This window comes from Tamandua tetradactyla, chromosome 3 (assembly GCF_023851605.1).
Source record: "Tamandua tetradactyla isolate mTamTet1 chromosome 3, mTamTet1.pri, whole genome shotgun sequence".
Taxonomy (NCBI): Eukaryota; Metazoa; Chordata; class Mammalia; order Pilosa; family Myrmecophagidae; genus Tamandua; species Tamandua tetradactyla.
Genome location: NC_135329.1, coordinates 128,306,930 through 128,331,381, shown reverse-complemented (window position 1 = coordinate 128,331,381; position 24,452 = coordinate 128,306,930). Strand labels below are relative to the sequence as shown.

The window sequence follows — 24,452 nt, the reverse complement described above, 5'->3', positions numbered from 1 at the left end:
TGAGAAGTTCTGCTGCCTCAACCTCATTAAACACAGGCCACTACTGAGTCCAAATTTCAGTCAACCAATCAAGAAAGATGTTAGAGCCACCTGCAGCTGCATGAAGTGAGACATTAAAATCGAGTATCTCTAGTAAATATCAATTTACTAGATATCACCCATATCAATTAAATCAGCCCAATTTAGTGTTATTTCTACCTTCTTTGGGCAAGTAACCTCAGAATCCAGTCTTAACACATAATTCCATAGGTTTCTGCTGATACATATTTGCAAAGTCTTAGAATACTTTTCGAGGTATAAGTTATTTTCTTCTGGGTCATAGTATATATCTGTCTCCCTGAAACATGTTGAGATTTGGCCCTAGCCATGGATCCAGTTTTAAGAGGATGATATGTGATGAGTCATAAGAAGAATGGCTATCGGTCTTTTCAGGCATCTGCCCCAGGTAAGTTATCATAGAGTTTTCCTAGCAAAGGAAGTTTAACAATGCAATCATAGAATTACATGGTCTTATTGTAGACCACATCAAACGGAAACATCTGGGCTAGTTGAAAGTTAGAGTGTCTTATTGAAAACTCAGTATGGTGTCAATTGGGAAACGACAGCCAGAAAGAATAGAGCTCTATCTTATAGGGTGCAATATATGCTATGAATCAGAGACAATTATAGGATGCCATCTTCCCCAGAGCCAAAATAAATAAGTCCAGGAATCAAGGGATAGAAGTAAAGGAGCAATCTGTCCTCAAAAGTAAATTCAAAATTTTTACATCTAAAGAAACCAAAATTTGCTGACAATTAAAAGATAGCTATTTTCAGTCCCAATCTCACTTTCTCCCCATTCCTACCAGCCAACAGTGTTCTAAAAAATGTTGCAATCCAATTTTAGCTACCTAAAAATGTGAGGACCCTTATACATGTTCAAGAGTATATTATAAAAAGATAATCTTATAATGAAAGAAATGAGCAAAGATTCTCAAAATGAGCAGTTAGAGACTAGAGGGAAAACAAAAAATAGGAGAGCCAGAAACATAAATCTATTATGTGATCTCCTAAATACAGTTTCCTTATTTCCCAATAATCTCTCTAGTTCATCCTATTATTTGATCTAATAATCTGATAGACAAGTTCTTCCCCAATGTTTCAGGCAGGCAAATTAACCTTTGAGTTTAGGATACTGTTCCAAAGAACTCCTAAGAGAAGATAATAGGAAAAGATTCCTTCCAGCAGCCCTTCCCTCAACCTGTAGCATTCTGCCACTTCAGTGGTGCTAAAGAAATATTGTTGATATTAAAAATTAAGGTCAAGTTTATGTTTTTCATTTGGTCCCCTTTCAGTTGACTAAAAAAGGCTGGTTGAAATGGAAGCAATTATTAAAAGGAATTATGATTACTTTATTAACATGATTGAATAAATGACTTTTCAGGGTCTAGTCTAGCAATCATAAGCATGGCAGCATTGAAAATTGCTCTAAAATTACTTATTCAATTTCTAGACTGAAAAAAATTCTTCATAATTCCCCACCAATTGAATGCTGATCGATATGGCAGCCAATGGAGCAAACCTAGGAGTTGGAAAAATATCTGAGTGCCTACGAATAATATCTGAGCTTACACAAAAACTCAGTTTTTAGGTACCTGCTTCTCTGCTGAATTCTAGAATATTGTAGAAGAAAATTACTAGCCATGGAAAATCCTTACAAAATACAACTTGGGAAAAAACATGGCTATCAAAGTTTGTGAATGAATTATTTTCTTTAAAAGCTAATTCCTATTTATGAGTCATGCTCAGGGACTTGGGAAACTAGAACTAGGCAACAATATGCAACGACATGACTAACTGTGATTTCAACTGGAAAGTAATCCATTCTGTTTGACAGGGAGTGAACAAGTTCTAGGGCAATATGTGAGAGAATAAATTAATAATAAATCATTTAGCAAGAAAGGTAGAGCTCAACAAAAAATTAGAACATAGCTTTTTAAAAAGTATGTTTAGGTAACAGTCATAATTCCAAACCAGAAATCAGAACCAGAGCCATGGAAACTAAGAAGAAAAACTCTTTCCTCTAATGGAAATTGATTATATTGTCTCCACACCATCAGGCATCAGGGCATGGCCTGTGGGTCAGCCGTCCCTGCTTGCCTAGGCATATTGTGCACCTTGGTTTGTTGAACCACGTAGGAGAAAACCAAATGGATTTCGTCCCAACCTTTTAAAAAGAGGCTCATGGCCACTCCTAAATTGAGCTGGAAATATATAATGGTTAAATTATACTGGAGAACAAGTCAGCAATATATATCAAGGTCCTTAAAATTGCATACTTTGGTCTTCATGGTGAAAAATATATATGTAATAATAATTAAAATGCCCAAGAAAACTATTGAAGTATTTTTTCCAAACGAGTAAATGTTCAGAATGATAAGTGGAGAAAGAACCCAGGTTGCAAAACATTGTGAACATTATTTCCATCTTGTAACTATGTATGTCTGTATATGTGTGTGCCCATGGAAAAATTACAGAAGGACTTAGAATGATTTTTTTAGGTCATCTTTTTGTATTTTAAACAATAAAGAAGTTCTTTTTTAAGAAGATAGACCATTACCTACCTTAAAGTGTATTATGAGTATATGATTAAATAAAGTTATTAAAGATAATGCACCAAATCTAGTGCTGCTCACATAGCATGTCCTTCTAAAATACCCTCCTCCATCTTCTGGAATGACTTCATGCTTTTCAATGGCCCCATAGCCTCCAACAAGTTGGCAAATTGTGCCAACATGTGTTTCATCACCCCTTAATTATGTGTGTCAACTGATGGAAGTTGAAATATGGAAATCAAAAAGGTATTCCTAAAGTAATCTGCACTTGGACTTGGAATATAACCAGACATATGTGTTTAGACATGAATGTATTGACCCCCCACACACACAAACTAAATCCCAGTTTTGGATTGTCCGTAGCCCTTCTTGACCTGGCTCCTCCTCACAGCCTGGGCCCAACATAGCAGCACTGGGGAGGTCCCAGGAACCAAGGAAAATCTGAGAAAGAATTGTTTGGTGATGAGATTTGGCTCTGAGTTGTGGTGGTGAATGTGTATAAATGTAAAAACAACCAAAACAACAAGCATATATATTCCACTTATAGTAGTTAATTTTCCATAGCTATTTGATTAAAAAGGAAGTTTTATTTGTACAGAAACCTTCAGATTTGGTGGAAGTAGAGTCTGGGATAATGAAAAGAATCAAAGCCTTGTTAGGCAGAACCAGATATGTAATTTGTAAGACCTCATGCAAAATGAAAATATGGGGACCCTTTGTTCAGAAATTAAGAATTTCAAGGCAGCAAGAGTGGAACAATAAACCAAGCATAGAACTTTTCTAAGTGTGAGGGCCCCGTGTGACTGCAGAAACTGCATTCCCATAGAGCCCACTATGAATCTTGGGTTAGATAGACATGGAATCCAATTCTAGATCTTTCATTTACAAGCTGAATATCTTCAGTAAGTCATTTAAGTTTTCAAAGTTTCAGTTTTCTCTTCCGATATTATAGTGTCATGCTCAAGATTATTGTGAAGATTAAAAACAAAGCATTACTACTCAGGATATACCCAGAAGATCTGAAAGCAGGGAAACAGACAGACCAATGTTCATAGTTGCATTATTCACAATTGCCAAAAGAAAGAAACAACCCAAGTGTACAATAGACAAATGGATAAACAAAATGTGATATATATGTATGATGGAATATTATTCAGCAGTAAGAAGAAATGAAGTCCTGAAGCATGCAACAATATGGATGAATCTGGAGGACATTAGATTAGGTGAAATAAGTCAGACACAATAGGTTAAATATTTTATGATCTCACTGATATTAACTAATTATAACATGTTAACTCAGAGACATAAAACATAGAATATAGGTTACCAGGACATAGAATGAGGCTACAGAATGGGGAGTGGCTGCTTAATATGTGCAGAATGTTTAACTAGGGGGAACTTAAACATTGGGAAATGGACAGAGGTGATGGTAGCATGTTATCGTGAGAATAATTAACAGTGCTGAATTGTGCGTGCGTGTGGTGGAAAGAGGACGTTTAGAGTCATGTATGTCACCAGAAGAAAAGTTGGAGGTTAAAACATGGGAATGTATAACACAGTGAATCTTGTGGTCGACAATGACTGTGATTAACTGTACAAATACAAAAAAAGTTCTTTCATGAACTAAAGCAGATGTACAACTACCATTATAAGGACTTAATAATAGAGGGATATATGTAAAAATGTACCTATTGCAAACTATGAACTATACGCAGTTTACGATATATTTTTTCCTTTTTTAAAACATTTTTATTGCAATATATAACATGTACACAAAAAAAGCAACACAGCACATTTTAACAAGTAGTTATAAAACAGATTTCAAAGTTTGGTATGGGTACTGTTCCACAATTTTAGGTTTTTCCTTATAGTTGCTCCATAGACACTGGAGGCTAAAAGGAATATCAATATTATGATTCAGCAGACATACTCATTTCTTCAATTCTATCTTCTCATATTATAACTCTGCATTCTCCTTTGATCCTTCTCCCAATCTTTATGAGTTTTTGGACTCTGCATTTTCTAACTTTTTCATGCTGGAAAGGGGTGTCAATAATATAGGATAGAAGAATGGAACTAGTTGATTGTTCTTGAAGAGGCTGACACCTCTGGGTTTAAGGATTCGTCTGGCCTAGGTACCCATCTGGAGCTGGTAGGTTTCTGGAAAGTCATCTTAGTACATGAAACTTTTGTAGAATCTTAGATAGAGCCATAGGTGTTCTTTAGGGTCATCAGGAATGGTTTTGGTTGGGGCTTGGTGAACCGTGGTAATTAGTAATGTCTACTAAAGCTTGTATAAAGGTAGCCTCCAGAATAATCTTTCAACTCTAGTTGAACTCTCTTAGTCATTGATACCTTATTTTGTGCATTTCCTTTCCCCCTTTTAGTCAGGAAGGTATTGTCAACCCCATGGTGCTAGGGCCAGGATAGTCCCTGGGAGTCATGTCCCACATTGCCAAGGAGACTTTCACCCCTAGATGTCATGTCCCATGTAGGAAGAAGTAATATTTTACTTTCAGAGTTGGGCTTTGAGAGAGTGAGGCCACATCTGAGAAATAAAAGAGGTTTTCTGGAAGTAACTCTTAGGCATCCTATAGGTAGGCTTAACTTCTCTGCTAGAGGAATAAACTTCACAAAAGCCAGCCTTCCAGATCAAGGGTTTGGTCGATTGACTTGGGAGTCCCTAATATTTGAGACAGTATCAGGGTTTCTCTGGTGGTAAAGCTTAATAGTTCCATATTTTTTCTCCCATCCCTCATGGTGCTTTGCAATATTTTTTAATTAACTGCCCAACATACTTTGGCATGTATCCAGGTATTACCTTAAGCTATACAGAATTATAAGCACTCATTCACATTCTGGGCTCCATGTGTTTTGGTTCTTTAAATGAGCTATACAAACAGGTTGAGTTAGGTTATATGTGCTACAGAAAATTTAGGTTTTGGACAAAATCAACCTCTCTTCCTTTGGTCTCACATAGTAGGTGAAGTTCTAAACCACAGACAATGTCATCCTTATCCCTGTATTCTAATTTACCTTCATCCCAACCCCATCAGCTTCATTCTCATCTCTAATTGAAGCCTGATCTCTTTTTGGTTTCTTTAACAGTTGTTGTATGTAGCAATGTTGACTTTCAGAGCTGCACAACTCCAACTCTGAGTCTTAGGTGTCACACGTGTAGTCAAAATTACAGGGAGATACCAGGTTATACATAAATAGCACAGCATCTCAAAACCTAGAAATTTAACATTAACAGCTCTGGATGAAATGTGCTGCTATAAGAGCTTACAATCTAGGCCCCAATTTTCTTATAGGTATTTTCTAAAAGAGACCCTACAATATTTGTTCTTTTGTTTCCACCTTGTTTTGCACCACATAATGTTCCCAAGATTCATTCACTTCATCGTATGCCTTACGACAACTTTCTTTTCTGTAGCTGCACAATATTCCATTATATGTATATGTCTTGGTTTGCCATCCTACTTCTCAGTCCATGAGATGCCACCTTCATCCCTTGGGAATCACGTATAATGCCCCAAATCAACCATCCATATCTCACGTTATTCTCACTTAGTTGTGCGATCAACATTTTCATTTTTAACAGTAATATTTTAATATTCTTTCATCAACAGTAATGATGTACCATATCAATACTATGTATCAAAAATATGGGGGGATAAAGAGTATGGAAGGATTAGGGTTTTCTTTTTAATTTTTATTTCTTTTCTGGAGTAATGAAAATGTTCTAAATTTGATCATGGGGCTTTATGCACAACTATATGATGACACTGAATCAGTGATTGTATACTTCAGATGGTTCCTATGCTTCATGAATATATCTCAATAAAATTGCATTAAAAAAAAGAAATCATTACATTACGTGCATAGCATAACGCCAGGCTCATTGAGATTTTGTTCATTTGCTCCATTCTTTATATGACAGAATTCATTTTCTAAAACTCAAACTCAATGGTCTCTCCCTGACTTAAAATTATTTTTGGCTATCTACTGTCTACAAAACAAAGTGAAAACTGCATGCTCTGGTATGTAAGGACCATTACTATTCAAGTTTTACTTTTCATTGAAGGTCAGTAATTAGAAAAGGCATGGGTGACATATATTACATGCTTTTTTAGCCAGGCACTGTGCTAAACATTCAGTTGGATGGAACATTCATCCTCTATTCCTGATATTTTCTCCCATGAGAGGCTGTTTCATGAGCTGTAACAGTCCTGGAATCTTCTACTACCCTACATACCCTACCCTGGGGGGACGAAGTGATTTCTGTCATTGGCACATTCTGAAGAAACTGGTGTGTATAATCCAGCCTCTTCCTCTGGCGGTGGCAAATCTTCCTATGGGGGAGCATGTGCTCTCAACTGATCTCAGGCATGCTGTAAGCTTAATGGCAAAGGCCCTTTCCCAGTGGAGAGACCTATTGTCCAGGACTGCCTGTGATCAGGTGATGTCTGTCTGATTCTGGCGTTCAGCCTCAGGGAGCCTGTGCTCTCCAATGTCAGCTTTGTCAATAATGGTCTCCTCGATGCCTTAACTCTTGCCTATTTCTTAGTTGGCTCACAACTTGGGTGGGGAGAACAGGTATTATTTATTGGGGTTATGCAAACACCCCAACACAATCTACTTTCATTATTTCCTTTAAACCTTACAACAACCATATGAGATAAGCATGTTTATCATCTAATTTTTACAGATAAGGGAAGTGGGGATTAGAGATCAAATAAGAGGCGTAGTCAAATTCCGAACCAGGTCTATCTGATGTCAAAGCTTATCCCTTTCAATTTTTCCATTTTGCTTTTGCATGAGAGTTTAATAATAAACCGATAAGAACATTCAAAATTTTGGTTGATGTTGAAAAGAAAGCTAACACAGGATCATATCCAGTGTACTTACATTCTATTTGGCAGAAAAGTGAGCCAAGCTAAACTTAAACTCAACAAATGCTGAATTTTATTTTAAGGAGAACAAGCTGCAGCCCATAATAAAGAACTGTATTTACAGCTAACAGTAATATGCACATTACTTTATTGGTCTTACACTACAATCTGAACTACATTTCACAATTTACAAGGTCTAAGACTTAAACAGTAAAAGGTATCTTCCTTGTGATTTCTCATTAACAAACACGAAACTAGAAATTTTGCATGGCATTGTTTTGTCCATCCTTTCTGAGAACATATACAAGACATCAATTTGATAAGGAACCCATCGGATTCAGACACAAGAATATCGTCAACCTTCTGTGGACTCTTCCACACACCACCAATCTCTAGGAAGGCCTGACTTCCATACCTAGTTGTTAAAAAAAAAAAAAAAAAGGGAATTTGGAATGTTTAAGGAAGCAGCCTAATTATGACCACTCAGAGAATGACCCCTGGAGCCCCAGTTCCTTCCAGCAAGTATGTGGAGAGGTCACCAAAAATTCACTAACACTTTGATTATTCCTGCTGATGGCAGTTGTGCCAGTAAGAGGAACAACAAAAGGATTCTGTACCCAAGACGCTCTGGATCTTGTAGTTTTAGAACATCCACTTATAACCATAACTTCTCCCAAGCATATAATTTCTTTTTTAAATGCAAATCCTCCTACATTTCCCATATATACTACCTGGACTTGACATAGCTCCCTATTTTAATATGGTTCTCAGTACTCCTGATGTTTCTTTAATATTCTATCCAAAATTACAAATGGAAAGGCAAAGAAAATAGAGGCTGAAGAAATGTAATTCATACTTCTCATCATCCTCATTATTTATTAAACATACTTTTCTTAAACCACTTTTGTAGTACTTAAACATGCCTGATAGCTGCTGTGAGCTCTTTCACAGGACAAGTGAATAAAGGAAAGCATGGAAATCCTGGCTTGGACATACTAATCAGCAAGGTTATTATTTTGACACTACTTTTTATTGAAGAAGTTGTCTTTTCTTTGAGAAATGTAGACTAATGGCAATCCAGATGAGCTTCCAGGAAACGATTGTAGACCAAAAGCAGGGGTTTTAGAGGCCATCTTCTGGTTACAGGAAATAATATAATATCCTGCATGGGTGTAGCACCTTGTTGACAAAAGGGATTCACTTTTATTGCCTCACTGATAGTCACATAATCTGGTAACATAAGGAGGGTTTTATCCATTTTTCTGCTGGAAAAAGAAGTTGATGTACAGGGAGGTAAATAGCTGGCTCCAGCACACATAAAGTGTGATCAAGTACATTGTGAGGTATCAACTTTGAGTCCAAACCTCAGTAATTTTCTGGTTTTGAAAGGCACTTTGAATTCCTACATTTCCTAAACCCCATGATATGAAGAATCCAGGAGCTGGGTGCCAACTTGCTTTGTCTTGCGGCAAGGAAGCATGTCCCACTCAAGGCTGAGAATTCCACATCAGAATCCACTTGCCTTTTATCCTGCCCAGTAGTCCTTAGTTGCCTACCTTCAATCTTCCATCAACAGCAATTCTTTTATCTCTCTGGCTAAAGCAGGGTGATCTAAGTAGTTGTTGGCGGTTGCCATGGTAACAGGCCCTTAAGTCGTGGCTTCAAATGCCCCTTTTAATGAGACAATTTCTAGAATATTCCTGATAAATTACCAGACCACAGACTTAACTGTGGGGAGTTCTGCTTTGGAAAATCTAATAAAAAGAAAGCAGAAAGAATGAATAGTGAACCAATAGAAAAAACAGGGCCAGATTTGGGGGAGGGGGGGCAAGTGTAAAGGATGCCAGGTCTGACGACCAAAAACCAAATCAGAATCAAATTCAAACCACAGCTGTAAATTGTAATTGGTCCTTGAAGGGCTACCTGCCAGGCTGAGCCAAGATTCCACTGGAGGAAGAAAAGTAAAGTGAGAGGTAAGGAGGGCAAGTGTTGGGTATGTCCTGCAGAAGGCTGTGGAGTGCAGAAAAGCAGCCACTTTCCATTCTGTCACTGACTGTGGTGGCTAAATATCTGTAGCTTTCATCCTTTTGTTTCTCCATTTATGAACCCAACCACTGCAACCTTCACCCAATTAACCAGAAACTGGAATTCGACCTAAGTGTGTTTCATAGATGTAAGCTAGGTTAACCACATACTCCATAGGCCTGCTCGACCTGATCATGTCCCCAGATTCTGCTATAAATTTGTCTTTTGTACCCATTGAAAGTTTCACAGAAGGAGAAAAGGACTTAAAATGTTGCTATACTCTCACGTGGAAACAAATACCTCATAATAACCCAAAGGAAGACATGTCAATTATTCTTGTTATGTTTTCATATAAAAGGGTGCCTTCTCTATATGGAATAGTGTACATGTAGATTTGGTTGAAGGCAGGTGGCCAGGCTAAAAGACTTTTCATGGACACTTTGAGTTTCTGGCCAGGCTCCCTAGGTCCCCACAGGAACATTTTACCCTTGCTGCTCACGGAAAGCACCAGGGAACAGATGCATTTCAGTTTGTGACAGGAGAACAGCCTGTAGATTCCGCCTACTCTCTCCAGTCCATCTGGGAGGTGGGTGAGACAGGGAGCCCACAAAGAGGGGGCTCTCCTGGGAATTCCTTGGGGTACCATGGCTACTGGTGCTTTATTTTCAGTAGATGGCACTGTGTCTACTGAGATAAGAAAAGGGAGAGTCTAGATGGAAAATCTAATTGTTTCTAGAGAGTACGCAGTATATGTGAGGATGCAGGAGTTCTTTTTCTCCTTTTTTTTTTTTACTTAGTAATATGATAACACAAATACTCAGTACTTGTATTAGCACTCTCTTTAGAGCTCAAATAACTCTATGATTTATTGTTTTGGCTCAGACACGGGGCTGTGGTGCAGCTCAGGGCCTTCTCACAAGGGATACAGTTGCATAAGAATAAATCATTCTGAACGTTCACCCACTGTATCTCCCAATACATAATCCTCACCTGTACTCCATCTGTGCCCTCAGTCTACACTGTGGGCCCTGGATTGCTCTCTCTACCCTGAGAGGAAGCTCTGACATCTAGGTTCCTGCCTGGCCCATAGGAGTCCTCACACCCCAAAGGTCAATGAGGCCAGAACAGTTTCTTGCACATTGGTGAGCCTGTGTAGCAGAAATTATTGGTTGCCCATCCACCCTTTGTCCTTGCTAATATAAATCCAATTTTCTATTCCTCTCTTCTGAGTGCTTCCAGGAAACCAAACCCCAGTACCAGAAGATAGAGCAAGTTTACTCTAAGCCAATTGTGGTATTTAGGAGGAGAGGAGAAGAGAGGCCCCAAACTTGGCATCTTAGAAGATGTACTCTAAACATGATGTGTGGAGGATGGAAAAGATGAAAGGAGGCTCTGTGGGTCAGACACTATGCTATGCACTTTACATAATACTCTCTCTTATTCCCTACAATGACCTCAAGAAAAGTACTATATGAACATGACTTCCATTTTGTAGGTGAAAAAACTAAAGCTCAGAGAGTTTAGATAGCTTACCTAAGGTCATCTTTGCTGTTTACTGGGCATATGATAAGATTTTAAACAGTGGAAAAGTCTGTTATGGAGCTCTGGGAAAGGGACATGCAAGGCAAAATCTCCCACTTCTGTCTCTCTTGACATTAACTTCTTCATAACCCCTGGAACTGCAGAAACTATCTTCGACCATGACAGGAGCCACCATAAGAGAACAAAACAAATGTCTGAGATAATAGAACAGAAAGATGGAAAGAATCTGGGTCCTTGATGGTGCTGTTGAGCTGCTGAATTTACCAACCCTCGAACTTCAGACAATGTTATTTAGCCATTTTGAGATCTGTCTTCTGTGATTTATACCCAAAACACCCTACCTAAAACACCCTAAATACCCTAGCCATGTGTGATTAGACAAGAGATTAGTGCATGAGCCAAAAGCAACCATCCATATGACTGCCAAGAAGGTAGATGACATATGATTCTGTGCATCAGGTATATTGGATTATACCAAACAAAACCAATAGAGGATTTCTAGGGAAGTCTGAATAAGATAACATCCCTATATCCTCAGGGATCTCATTCCATTAACTATCCCATCTCTCTTCTGTATCTTCAACATTTTCTTATATGTGCACCTTCCCAATTGCATTTTAAATGGTCATATTAAAAACAAGCAAAACATCCTTCATCAACCAAAGATCTTCTTCCAGCAATGACTGTATCTTCTTTCTTTTATAACTAACTTCTTCAAATCATTGTTTCCAGTTCCTATCCTTCAAGTCACTTCTCAATCCACAGCAATTTGTACTTGCACTATACCAACAAAGCATCTGCTCTTACAAACAGTACAAAATGTAATGAAATAGGTTGTCAGTTGCTGAATAACAAACTATCCCCAAAACTTAGCAGCTTAAAACAACCACTGTCATTTATTATTTCTCATGATTCTGTGGGTTGATGAGACTCGACTGGGCAATTCTGCTCTGCACAGTGTTGGCTGGAGCTGCAATCACCTGGAGACTGGATTGATCAGAACATCCTCTCTGGCTGGCAGGTGGTGTTGGCTGTTGGCTGGGCACTCGGCTAGAGTCAATTTTTCTCCACAAGTGGGTGTCTCATAGCAAAACAACTGGATTTCAACAGGGAGTGTCTCAAGCTTATGAAAATGGAAGCTCCCTAACTTCAGAAGTCATACAGTTTCACCTCTGCCACAATTTATTAGTCAATACAAATCCCAGTAAAGAACTAGATTCGAGGACAGAGAAATAAATTTCACCTCTCGATGGAAAGAATAGCAAAGAATTTGTAGCTATCTTTAATGTACCACTGCTATTAATGGACTTCCTTATGGCTAAATCCAGTGAAATCGTTACAGTGCTTATTTTACATGGCATCTCTATTCTGGATAGACTTTGTTCTTTGAGTTTCCATGACACCACATTCTTCTGACTTTTCAGGTACTTCTAGCACCACTCTTTCTCACTTCCTTCTGAGAACTCACCTTCCTTTCCTCAACCTCAAAATATCAAGTATTTCATCCTTGGCCCTCATCTCTTATCACATTATACACTCTTCTGGGCATTTTCATTAATTCTCATGGATTCCATTACTGTTTATATAGAAATTACTTTAATTCAAAACCTAAATATCCTGCTTATTACTCAATATCTCCTGTCTCCATTTGAAAATCCTACATGCATCCTAAATTCAACATGTCTAAAATTGAAATCACCATACATCTCTTGTCAACTATTATAGTCTTTTTTTTAGTCTATCCACCTCCAGATTGACCTCCACTTTAATTCATTTTCCAAACTGAAGTTAGAGTAGAGGCTTTTTTTTTTTTTTTTTAACATGGGCAGGCACCGGGAATCGAACCCAGGTCCTTGGGCATGGCAGGTAAGCATTCTTACCTGCTGAGCCACCGTGGCCCACCCAGAGTAGAGGCTTTTAACAGCAAAATCATATCATGTTGTGCTTGATTCAGCAACCCATGTACTAAAATTGGAACAATACAGAGACGATTAACAAGGCCCCTGTGCAACAATGACATGCAAATTTGCGAAGCATTCATAGTTTTTGGTGTAGTTGAGAATACAATATATACCGATATGATTTGTATGACAATAACAGCACAAGTTCAGGGGCAGAAGAAATGGAGCTAAGCAGATTCAAAGTATTTGTATGCTATTGTAATTAAGCTGGTATTAATCTGAACTGGATTGTTATATATTAAGATGTCAATTGTAATCCCCAAGGCCACTAAGAATGTAACCAAAAATATATAGCAAAGAAAACAATAAGGAAATTAAAATAATACACTTGAAAATATATATTTAACACAATAGAAGGTAGTAACAAAGGAAGAAAAGATTTTAAAAACAGCATAAAGCATATATAAAATACATTGCAAAATGGCTGAAGTCTTTCCTTATCAGTAATTATGTTATCTAGAAATGAAATTAATTTTTCTGTTAAAAGTCAGAGGTTAACAGAATGGATTTAAAAAATTTTACCCAACTATATTCTGCTTACAAAAGATATATTCAAAGACATAAATTAAGTTGAAACTAAAATAATGGAGAAATATATACCATGCAAACAATAACCAAATGAGAGCTAGAGTAGCTATACTAATAGCGGGCAAAATAGACAACAAGGCAGGAAGTGTTACTAGAGATTAAGTACATTTTGTAACGATAAATGGGTCAATCCAGCAAGAAGACATAACAGTTATAAACATATATGCACTGAATAACAGAGCCTAATAGTTCATGAAGCAAAAACTGAAAAAAATAAGGGAAAAATAATCAACTCAACAATATGAGTTAGAAATTTCAATAACCCACTTTCATAACAGATAGAACAACTAAACAAGAGATCAACAAGGAAAGAGAAGGCTTTAACAACACAGTGCTCCAAATAACAAACATCTACAGAACACTAACCAACAAGAGCAGAATACACACTGTTTTTAAAATATATATATTTTAAATTAAAATGTTTAAATATATATATTTAGTGAGAAATCTTCACATGGTGAAGAATTCTTTACATGGTGTACAATCAATGACTCACAATAGCATCACGTAGTTCTGTATTCATCACCATGATCATTTTTTAGAACATTTACATCATTCCAGAAAAAGAAAGAAAAAGAAAAGAGAAAAAAACTCATACATACCATACACCTTACCCCTCCCTCTCACTGACCACTAGTATTTCCATCTACACAATTTATTGTACCCTTTGTCCCCCTATTATTTATTTTTTTTTCCTCCATATTTTTTTACTCATCTCTCCATACCTTGGATGAAAGGAGCATCAGACACAAGGTTTTTGCAATCACACAGTCACATTGTAAACATTGTACCTTTATACAATTGTGTTCAAGAATCAAGGCTCCTGGAACACAGCTCACGTGTTTCAGGTAGAACACACACTCTTTTGAAAAACATATAGAACATTTGCCATGATACATCAGGCCAATAAAATGAAAATAATTAAAATCATACAAAGTGCTCTGACTATAATAGGATAAAATTTTAAAATTCATTAGAGAAAAAAATTGGGAACTTTTGAAATATGTGGAAATTAAACAACACACTCCTAAGTAACCAGTGGGTCAAAGAAGAAGTCACAAGGGAAATTAGAAAATATTTTGAGATGAATTAAAATGAAAACACAACTTACCCAAACTGATGGGATGCAACAGAACTATGCTGAGAGGAAAATGTATAGCAGTAAATACCTATATTAGAAAGAAAGAAAGAGAAAGAGAGAAAGAAAGAAGGAAGGAAGGAAAGAGAAAGAAAGAATCTCAAATCAGTAAACTAACTTTGGTCATAAACAGCTAGAAGAAGAGCAAACTAAACCCAAAGCAAGGAAAATGAAGGAAATAATAAAGGTTATAGAAGAAATAGAAAAACAGTAGAGAAAAATCAATAAAACCCAAAGTTTATTCTTGGCAAAGATCAACAAAATTGACAAACCCTTAGCTAGACTGACCAAAAAAGAAAGAGAGAACACTAAACTAAAAAAAAAGAGGGAGCTTTACTAAATAAAAGAGATTGTAAGGGAATACTGTGGACAAATGTACGCCACCAAAGTAGATAACCTAGATGTAATAGACAAATTCCTAGGAACACTCAAACTACCAAAACTAACTCAAGTATAAATTAAAAACCTGAATGGATATATACCAAGTGAAAAGATTGAACGGCACCACAAAGAACAAAATATTTAGGAATAAATTTAACCAAGGAAGCGCACGACTTATACCACTAGAACTTTTGAAAATATTGTTGTAAGAGAATTCTGCCACAAGCCACCATCACACCACCAAAAAAAAAAAAAATTTTATATATATATATATATATATATATATAGTTGCAAGAAACTAAAGAAGATCTAAATAATTGGGAAGTCCTATATTCAAGGTTAGAAGATAATATTAAGTTGGCAATACTTCCCAAATTGATGTATGAAATCCCTATCAAAATACCATCTGCCTTTGGGAAGCAATTGACAAGCAGATCCAAAACTCACATGGAAATACAAGAGACCCAAAACAGCCAAATCAATCTTGAGAAAGAAAAACAATGTTGGAGGACTAACATTTACCAATACCAAAAATTACTACAATGTTACAGTAATCAAGTGGTACTGGTATAAGAGAGATATATGGGTCAACGGAATAGAATTGAGGAAACAAAAATAAACTCACACATTTATGGCCAATGGGTTTTTGACAAAGGGTGCCATCCTCATTCTAGAATTTGTTTGATAGAGAGTAAACTATGACATATATCTCCAACCATTGTCCCACTTTGTTCTCTGCCTCTCTTTGACTTCTCATCACCAACCAACTGGAAGGAGGCAGACCTTCCATTTTTGGTTCATTTTAGCTTGAACTCCCCTTATGTATGTCCTTCCCAGGGACACTGTACCTCAAAGGTCATCCTTAATGCAGAATGTATCTTCTCTTTCTCTACACTATGGAAGAAATTCTGATCTAAGTTTGATTCTTGATATTTTATCAAGCAGTCTGATGGACATTTGAAAACCCTTTCCCTTTTCTCACTTGTCGAACTCTGACTTTTGAAGATTTTATTCTCAGTAGACCCCCCACAAATTCTACTTTGATGTAAAAGCAAAATGTAATGTACATATGGGACATGATTCCTTGGGATGAGCTGGGACCCAGCATCATGGGATTGAGAAAGCCCTCTTCACCAAAAGGGGAAGAGAGAAATGAGACAAAATAAAGTCTCAGTCACTGAGAGATTTCAAACAGAGTTGAGAGGTTTTCCTGGAGGTTATTCTTATGCATTATATAGATATCCCTTTTTAGATTATGGTATATTGGAGTGGCTAGAAGGAAGTACCTGAAGCTGTTGAACTGTATTCCAGTAGCCTTGATTGTTGAAGACAATTGTAAACTATATAATTTTTACAATGTGACTGTGTGAAAACTTTGTTTTCACAAAAGTGAAAAAGTGGCTGACCTTTCTTTTATCCAGGCTATGGATAGATGAGTAAAAAATAAGGACAAATAAATAAATAAATAATGGGAGATGATGATAAGGAGTAGAAAAAAAATGGGGTAGATAACAATACTAGTGATCAATGAGAGGGAGGTAAGGGGTATGGGATGTATGAGTATTTTCCTTTTTCTCTTTATTTGTTTTTCTGGAGTTATGTTTTAGAAATGATCATGGTGATGAATACACAATTATGTTGCATTAGCTAGGGTTCTCTAGAGAAATAGAATCAGCAGGAGATATCTGTAGCTACACAATTTATAAAGGTGTCTTACATAACCACGGGAATGTACAGTCCAAGGTCTATAGGGCAGGCCACAAGCTGCCAACTCTGATGAAGGTCTTCAATGAACTCTCAGGAGAGGCTGGCTGGCTGAAGCAGGAAGAGTTATTGTCTCTTCTGGATCCTCCTTAAAAGCGTTCTAGTGATTAGATTAAGTGTCACTCTTTGCAGAAGACACTCCCCCTAGCTGATTACAAATGCAATCAGCTGAAGATGCAGACAACATAATCATGATTTAAGTCCATAAAATGTCCTCATAGCAACAAACAGGCTAGCACTTGCCTGACCTGACAACTGGGTACCGCCACCTGGCCAAGTTGACATATGAGCCTGACCATGACGTATATGATAATATTGTGAGTCATGATTGTATACTTTGGATGGACTGTATGCTATGTGAAGGAAAATCTCAATAAAAATGTTTTTTTTTTAATGTAATGCACATCTTTGTAATTTCCAAGGGCATAACTAAGAACACAGTATCACAGTTAATTTCTGTGACATACTCACTGTGCTGGTGTGAAATTATCATGTACCCCAGATAAGTCATGCTTTAATCCTGATTCAGTCTTGTGGAGGCAGCCATTTATTTTAATCCCAATTCAATAACATAGATTGGAATTTTTTGATTATATTATTTCCATGCAGATGTGACATGCCCAAATATGGGTATTAACTTTTGATTAGATAGGGCTGTGAGTCCACCCATTCCAGATGGGTCTGGATTAATTTACTGAAATCCTTTAAAACAGGAAGTATTTTGGAGAGAATCATAAATGACAGAGGCGACAGAGACAGAGCTGACACAGATGCCAACATTCGAGGGAAAGAGACACATATATGTTTGGTGATGCTTGAAGCCCAGCAGATGTCGCCATGAGATGTTAAGCAAGCCAGAACCTGGAGAGAGCCAAAGGAAGCCAAGAGATGAAAGTAGCTCTGGGGAAGTAAAATGAGGAACCCCCACAGGAACAGAGGCTGAAAGCAACAGAGCCCAGGAGCGAGGGACCAGCAGATGCCAGCAATGTAACTTTCCATCTGGCAGAGGTGTTTCTGACCCATCAGCCTTTCTTGGTAACCTCTTGTTGTTGCCTTAATTTGAACACTTTCACTTCCTTAGAACTATAAACTTGTAACTTATTATATTCCCCTTTTAAAAAGCCCTTCCAGTTTTGGTATATCACATTCTGGCAGTGTGCACACTAACAAACTGATCAATGTCTTACCCCTTTCTTCCCTGCCTTTTTCTATTTCAAAGACTAGTACTGAAAAGCTAAACTGGGCTAATTTTTATTAATATCGGCCTAGTCTTTCTTATACCACCCTTTTACTTTCAACCTTTTTAGGTACTAATGTTTAAAATGTACTTTTAAAACAACTGTATTTTGAACAAAATTTGAGAATTTATTTATTTGCATGTACAGTGATACTGAAATAATTCACATTATTTCTACCTCTAATATTCTCACGTAATTTTATTTATTCTTTTTTGTTTGTTTGTTTGTTTTTGTTTGTTTGTTTGTTTGTTTTGTTTTTTTTTTCTCATTAAACTTTGTTTTAATGGGTCTCAAAATTCTGTGACAGATTTTTGGTCGTTGTTTCCATTTAAAAAGTACTGATTTTAAAAACTAATAACTTAAAACTGCCACATGAAAACAAATGGTCCACAAAACATTCCTTTTCTTCTGAAGGTTTTACGATACATTGTTATCATTAACCAGTCTTTTACTATTAAACTTAAATGGCCAATTGAGACAAACAGTTCTGAGGCCGTTCTTCCACCACTGATTAAGACTGGGGTGGCAGGTGTTATGGGTAATATTCATTTAGCTTTCTGAGCTTTCTGGGCAGACTTGGTGACCTTGCCAGCTCCAGCAGCCTTCTTGTCCACTGCCTTGATCACACCCACAGCAACTGTCTGTCTCATATCACGAACAGCAAAACGACCCAGAGGAGGATAGTCAGAGAAACTCTCAACACACATGGGCTTGCCAGGAACCATATCAACGATGGCAGCATCACCAGACTTGAGGAATTTGGGACCATCTTCCAACTTCTTGCCAGAACGGCGATCAATCTTCTCCTTCAGCTCGGCAAACTTGCAAGCAATATGAGCTGTGTGACAATCCAGCACAGGTGCATAGCCAGCACTGATTTGACCTGGATGGTTCAGGATAATCACCTGAGCAGTGAAGCCAGCTGCTTCCATTGGTGGGTCATTTTTGCTGTCACCAGCCACATTGCCACGACGAACATCTTTTACAGACACGTTCTTGACATTGAAGCCCACATTGTCCCCAGGAAGAGCTTCACTCAAAGCTCCATGGTGCATTTCAACAGACTTGACTTCAGTTGTAACGTTTACTGGAGCAAAGGTGACCACCATGCCTGGTTTGAGAACACCAGTCTCCACTCGGCCCACAGGCACAGTACCAATACCACCAATTTTGTAGACATCCTGAAGAGGCAGACGCAAGGGCTTGTCAGTTGGACGAGTGGGTGGCAGGATGCAATCCAGAGCTTCAAGCAGCGTGGTTCCACTGGCATTGCCATCCTTACGGGTGACTTTCCATCCCTTGAACCAAGGCATATTAGCACTTGGCTCCAGCATGTTGTCACCATTCCAACCAGAAATTGGCACAAATGCTACTGTGTCAGGGTTGTAGCCAATTTTCTTAATGTAGGTGCTGACTTCTTTAACAATTTCCTCGTATCTCTTCTGACTGTAAGGTGGTTCGGTGGAATCCATTTTGTTAACACCAACTATTAGTTGTTTCACACCCAGCGTGTAAGCCAGAAGGGCATGCTCTCGTGTCTGCCCGTTCTTAGATATACCAGCTTCAAATTCACCAACACCAGCAGCAACAATCAGGACAGCACAGTCAGCCTGAGATGTGCCTGTAATCATGTTTTTAATAAAGTCTCTGTGTCCTGGGGCATCAATGATGGTCACATAGTACTTGCTGGTCTCAAACTTCCACAGGGAGATATCAATGGTGTTTGCTCACGTTCAGCTTTTAGTTTATCCTAGACCCAGGCATACTTGAAGGACCCCTTTCCCATCTCAGCAGCCTCCTTTTCAAATTTTTCAATGGTTCTTTTGTCGATTCCACCACATTTGTAGATCAGATGGCCAGTTGTGGTGGACTTGCCCGAATCTACGTGTCCAATAACGACAATGTTGATATGAGTCTTTTCCTTTCCCATTTTGGCTTAAGATGTAGTGATGGCTTTCACGACACCTGTGTTCTGGCGGCAAACCCGTTGCGAAAAAGCTATTTATTCTTTTTTATCTTTTTATTTTGAAATAATTTCAGACTTATAGGACAGTTGCAAAAATAATAGAAAACTCAGAGAGAGAACAAGCCCTCATGCCCCCAGGTACTCAGATCATCAATATTAACATTATTCCACTTTTGCTATATCATTCTGTCTATCTATCTATCTATCTGTCTTTCTGTCTATCTATCGATTTACCTATCATCTATCTTATTTTTTTTCTGAACATTTGGGAGAAGGTTGCACACATCATACTCCTTGGACACATAATACTTCCATATACATTTCCTACAAACAAGGATATTCATTTATGTAACCACCTTAAGTGTAGTTATCAAAAAAAAAGCATACAGTAAGATATAAAGATTACAGTCCACATTCCAATTTTTTCTTATGTCTCAATAATGTCCTTTTGAGCCTTTTCTCCATTCTTTGATCTATCCAATATCACGTATTGCATTTAATTTCCATTATCTTTTTAACTGATCATTCTTTTTTTAAAACTGTGAAAACATTTATACAACATGAATTTCCCCTTCCCAAGCATACCATTCAGTGGAATTAAACACCCCATTTCTACAATTTTCCCTTCACCCCAAACAAAAACACTACACCATTTTGCATTAACGCTCCATTACCCCCTATGCCCTGCCTCTAGTAACCTGGACTCTACATTCTGTCTCTAGGAGTCTGCGTATTCTCGGATATTTTTTGTGGTTACCACAGGGCTTAAATTTAATATCCTAAATCTGTAACAATCTTGACTGCTTTGAGATAAAGTAAACTTCAATAGAATATACAAATTATGCTCCTATGTCCCTGTATCCCCCCACCTTTATGTAGTTCTTGTCACAAACTGCATTTTTATACAGCAATGAGTCCAAGGCCATTGGTTTATCATTATGTTTTTATGCATTTACCTTTTAGATCTTGTAGGAAGTAAAAAGTGGAATTACAGACAGAAAAAATACAATAGTACTGGCACTTATATTTACCCAGTTGTTATCTTTACCAGTGGAATTACAAACAAAAAAAAAATACTATAGTACTGGCACTTATATTTACCCCCGTAATTATCCTTACCCGAGATCTTTATTTCTTTAAGCGGCTTCAGTCGATTGTCTATTGTCCTTTCCTTTCAACCTGTTCGACCTGTAGAACTCTCTTTCGCATTTCTTATAAGGCTAGTCTAGTGGGGATGAACTTCCTCAGCTTTTGTTTACTGTAATCCCTTTCTCATTTTTGAAAGACATTTTATCAGACATAGAATTCTTGGTTGGCAGTTTTTTGGCATCAGCACTTTATGTATGTCTTCTCACTGCCTTTTGCCTCTGTTTGGTTCCTTTTCATAATTTCACTCTTTCTGTTGATATTCTTTTTTTGTTCATCTATTATTTTCCTGATTTCCTTAAGTTCATTGTCAGTGTTTTCCTTTAGTGCTTTGGACATTATTAGGACCACTTTTCTAAAGCCTTTGCCTAGTAGTGTCTCTGGTCTGATCCTCCTCACTGATGGTTTCTGATGCTGCAACTTTCACCTTTGCCTGAGCCATCACTTCCTGTTTCTTTGTAATCTTTTGTTGAAACCTGGAAATTTTGATATTTTAATGTTTCATCACTGGAATTTAGACTCTGAGGTGCCTGTTCCTCAAGATTATATACAGCTAGTGTTCTGTCAGTGCTGCCCATGAATGTCAGGAGCCAACAGAAGATAATGAAGAAAGACAAAAAAGCATACAGCTTTCCCAAATCTTTGCAGTTTAATCAGTACAATTGCTCTCCTTCAAGGCTTAACCCTACAAAAAGTTTCTAAGTCAGAGCACAGGGGCCCGCCCTGATCCTTCCTGTGCATGCATCTTGTTTTGGGTATACACCTGTGGCCCTGGGATTTTTCCCTTTTGCACAGTTCTTTCCCCTCTTCCCTAGGAAAGTATCCTTATGGTCTCCACATGGCACTGTTCTGTGTGGCCTACAGACAGCAGCCCCTTGCCCCAGGTAGCACAATTTGACAGCTCTCCTGCAGTGGTCTGAAGATCTCAGTGAGCCTCCTTCTACATACAGGGCAAGTTCTGGGGGGGCGAATCCCTCAGGCCACCACCAGACAGACTGCTCCAGATACACACTCCTGGCATGTTCCCTAAGGTTATGTGTTGGCTCTGGAATGGAGACCAGGTGTGACTTGCAGAGCCGGCAAGGGGAGGCGGAAGGGCCAGCAGGGCCCCAGGAGATCCTATGCTTATAAGTAGGCTTTCTCTTGATTTGGCACTCGCCCTCTAACTAAACTCTTTTAAATGTTTTCTAGCGCTTTGAGAAAGATGTTTCCACTAGCTCTTGCTGTTAGTTCAAAACTTCTGTGTGAAGCATCTCATTCTGCCACATTGACATGGGCCTCTCCCTTGCTGTGGATTTTGAGTATCTGAGTTTGTATGTTATGGCTACTTGACCCAAATCACATTTGACTCAAAAGTTCCTACCCCAGTATGGGACAAGGTGTCTGAGTGGCAGAATTCTCACCTGCCATGCTGGAGACCCAGGTTCAATTCCTGGTTCCTGCCCTACAAAAAAAAGTTCCTCCCTCTCCAAGGACTGCCTTCAGCTCATGCATTTATTTCCCTTGAAGTGTCTAGCCTTTCCTCAGAATGGGAGAACAGAAGTAAGGAGGATCTACTGACTGGTACAAGGAAAGAATGACCAGACAAAGGTGATTTGCTAAGGTCCCATGCAAAAGGCAGCAAATATAAGAGACAGGACAAGAATTCAAGTTTTCTGACCCCTGAGGCTAAACAGGTTTCTATCTACTAGTGTATATTTTATGTTCTGAGGAAAATAAAAAGGAAAATGAAAATATTAATTTGTGGTTAGGAAAATCTCTCTCTTCTTAGAATTTAATAACTTAGAAATTGTGGCTCCACACTTCCATATGAACATCTCCCACTGATCTTCTTTTCATCTAAATGATTTTGAATGCATGAGGTCCTTTGAACCTCACAACAATCCCATTGTTGCATTGTATAAGAAAGGAGAGTCAAAGAAGGACAATTCCAATAGTCATAGAAATTTTGACAGTTGGGGGCCTGAAAAGTTCTAGCCAAGATTCTTTCATATATGAAGTGCTTATAAAAGGAACCAATGTTCACCTCCTCTTGTGGGTCTAAAATGTCATCATTACCTAATTATACCCTGTCTCCGATGTCTTTGTCACCATTCCCCACTTGTTAGCCTCATCTCCTTCTGGACACATTAAGATATCCTCCTCTTATCCTGGAATCTTTCCATTTGGCTTTATTCAACAAATTTCATTTAAGTTAATTATCGGAATCCAAAGAGAAACTTCAAATGCAATGTGACACTTGGACTAGCCTAAGATTTGGGCAACTGTCTAAAACTCATCAAATCCCAATTCATTATCGCTTCATATCTATTATTTGCTCTTTATAAATTTGCACAAGATCATAGTATCTCAGGTATTAACTGCACCTCCAATTTCAGGTGGAAGGTAAAAGGAAACACAGACCAGTCTGGTTCTCCTAGGAATCTGCCAGGGCTTTGGCAATGTGGGCTGTGTCCTATTTTGCCTGTGGTGGCAGTCCAAAGCCAAGACAAGAAAACTTGCAGAGAGTATGGTAGTGATCTACAAAGCAAACGGTTGGGGAATGGAATAGAACAGGAATATACATTACACATTTTTTAATTAAGAATTAAAAGGAGAATGCTCAAATGTAATTGAAATGAACTATACCTGTAGCAGATAGGATAGTTTTAACTGCAAATGAGAGAAAACTCAACCAACAGTGACTCAACCACAAGGATATTTCTTCTTCACTTAACAGCAATTTGGAGTTGGTTTGGTAGCTGAAGGGTATAATTAAGAACCCTGACTTTTCCCACCTCTCTGCAGGGCCAACCTCAACTCTCTGCCCACCATGGTCATTAGATGGCCATTTCAGGTCCCTGCATAAAATTCTCCGTATCCACTCCTGTCAATACCTCCCCAGGAAGGAAGTAGGAGTGGGCAAAATAGGACCTTCTCTTTCCATGCCTTTCTCTTCTCTGAAAGGATAGTCTTTCCCTAAAGTACACAGCAGAGAAGAACTTGATAACATGCCCCCCCCAACCCAACACAAAGAGAATTGGGATTTCCATAACAAGTTAAATCAATCATAATTCATGCCCTGAGATTGGACATATTACTGCAAAGAGAGGGTGAAATGGGCAAATATAGGAAACTGCCACATAAATAAATAAACAAATACACACATGTATACATACATAGGCACATTCAAATATACACATATATGCAAATACAGGTATAGACATACTTATTT

At 38.0% G+C, this 24,452-nt stretch overlaps 1 non-coding gene and 1 pseudogene across 1 annotated transcript; one reads left to right on the top strand and one right to left on the bottom strand.

Annotated features, from left to right (window-relative positions):
- The first annotated feature begins 12,999 nt into the window (after nt 1-12,999).
- On the top strand, nt 13,000-13,104 carry LOC143678498 (U6 spliceosomal RNA). The gene has a single exon (XR_013173302.1). It is a non-coding gene; the product is annotated as a U6 spliceosomal RNA (small nuclear RNA).
- A 5,464-nt stretch (nt 13,105-18,568) lies between these two features.
- On the bottom strand, nt 18,569-20,122 carry LOC143677648 (elongation factor 1-alpha 1 pseudogene; annotated as a pseudogene).
- Nucleotides 20,123-24,452: the final 4,330 nt, after the last annotated feature.